The following is a 2500-nucleotide window of genomic DNA, read 5'->3' on the forward strand; positions in this document are numbered from 1 at the left end:
CAGTAACGTGACCATAGGCAGAGTTAGCTAACATGACCATAGTCGGAATTAGCCCGGGGCGGTGGAACCCAAGCTGGGGCAGTGGGAGCAGAGGCATGGGTGGTGGGAGCCAGCCCGGGGCCGTGGAACCCTGCCCGGGCAAGTGGGAGCCAGCCCGGGGAGGCTGGAGCTGTCCCCGGGGCCGTGGAACCCAAGCCGGGGCAAAGGCTGGAGCTGTCCCCGGGGCCGTGGAACCCAAGCCGGGGCAGTGGGAGCAGAGGCATGGGTGGTGGGAGCCAGCCCGGGGCCGTGGAACCCTGCCCGGGCAAGTGGGAGCCAGCCCGGGGAGGCTGGAGCTGTCCCCGGGGCCGTGGAACCCAAGCCGGGGCAAAGGCTGGAGCTGTCCCCGGGGCCGTGGAACCCAAGCCGGGGCAGTGGGAGCAGAGGCCTGGGTGGTGGGAGCCAGCCCGGGGCCGTGGAACCCAAGCCGGGGCAAAGGCTGGAGCTGTCCCCGGGGCCGTGGAACCCAAGCCGGGGCAGTGGGAGCAGAGGCCTGGGTGGTGGGAGCCAGCCCGGGGCCGTGGAACCCAAGCCGGGGCAGTGGGAGCAGAGGCATGGGTGGTGGGAGGCGGGAACTGTCCCCGGGGCTGTGGAACCCAAGCCGGGGCCGTGGAACCCAAGCCGGGGCAGTGGGAGCAGAGGCCTGGGTGGTGGGAGCCAGCCCGGGGCCGTGGAACCCTGCCCGGGGCAAGTGCGAGCCATAGCCTGGGTCCCCATTCAGTAACATGACCATAGGCACAGTTAGCTGACATGACCATAGGCACAGTTAGCTGACATGACCAGAGGCGGAATTAGCTGACATGACCAGAGGCGGAATTAGCTGACATGACCAGAGGCGGAATTAGCTGACATGACCAGAGGCAGAAGTAGCTGACATGACCATAGGCAGAAGTAGCTGACATGACCATGGGCAGAAGTAGCTGACATGACCATAGGCACAGTTAGCTGACATGACCAGAGGCGGAATTAGCTGACATGACCAGAGGCGGAATTAGCTGACATGACCAGAGGCAGAAGTAGCTGACATGACCAGAGGCAGAAGTAGCTGACATGACCATAGGCACAGTTAGCTGACATGACCAGAGGCGGAATTAGCTGACATGACCAGAGGCGGAATTAGCTGACATGACCAGAGGCGGAATTAGCTGACATGACCAGAGGCGGAATTAGCTGACATGACCAGAGGCGGAATTAGCTGACATGACCAGAGGCAGAAGTAGCTGACATGACCATAGGCAGAAGTAGCTGACATGACCATAGGCACAGTTAGCTGACATGACCAGAGGCGGAATTAGCTGACATGACCAGAGGCGGAATTAGCTGACATGACCAGAGGCAGAAGTAGCTGACATGACCAGAGGCAGAAGTAGCTGACATGACCATAGGCACAGTTAGCTGACATGACCAGAGGCGGAATTAGCTGACATGACCAGAGGCGGAATTAGCTGACATGACCAGAGGCGGAATTAGCTGACATGACCAGAGGCAGAAGTAGCTGACATGACCATAGGCAGAAGTAGCTGACATGACCATGGGCAGAAGTAGCTGACATGACCATAGGCACAGTTAGCTGACATGACCAGAGGCGGAATTAGCTAATATGACCATAGGCGGAATTAGCTGACATGACCATAGGCAGAAGTAGCTGACATGACCATAGGCAGAAGTAGCTGACATGACCATAGGCAGAATTAGCTGACATGACCAGAGGCAGAATTAGCTGACATGACCATAGGCAGAATTAGCTGACATGACCATGGGCAGAAGTAGCTGACATGACCATAGGCACAGTTAGCTGACATGACCATAGGCAGAAGTAGCTGACATGACCATAGGCAGAAGTAGCTGACATGACCATAGGCAGAAGTAGCTGACATGACCATAGGCAGAAGTAGCTGACATGACCATGGGCAGAAGTAGCTGACATGACCATAGGCACAGTTAGCTGACATGACCATAGGCACAGTTAGCTGACATGACCATAGGCGGAGTTAGCTGACATGACCAGAGGCGGAATTAGCTAATATGACCATAGGCGGAATTAGCTGACATGACCAGAGGCAGAATTAGCCTACATGACCATGGGCAGAAGTAGCTGACATGACCAGAGCTCCAATTAAAAGTTACCTTCTTCTGAAGGGACAGATTTGCTATGTGTTACGGAGCGAGAGTTCCAGGAGGTCCCTGTGAACTCGTGGCTTCCTCCCTTAATGCAACTAGATGGCAGATACACTGGGGAGGTAGGTGCATATTACTAGGGGCACGGCATTTTCGATCAAAAAAATATTTCTAAGTCAGGACGGAGGTTCATTCTAAGGGCACGAGCGACCGATCTAAGCCGTGTGGGAGGCCCTGCACCCCGGTCAGGGTCCCCCTTCACCCCCTGGCGACATCCTCCCTTGGAAGTCTGCCCGGTGGCCCCCTCCCGCGCCCGGCGCCGGTTCAGGCCGGGCGGGAGGCC

This window comes from Acipenser ruthenus, unplaced genomic scaffold, assembly GCF_902713425.1.
Source record: "Acipenser ruthenus unplaced genomic scaffold, fAciRut3.2 maternal haplotype, whole genome shotgun sequence".
Lineage (NCBI taxonomy): Eukaryota > Metazoa > Chordata > Actinopteri > Acipenseriformes > Acipenseridae > Acipenser > Acipenser ruthenus.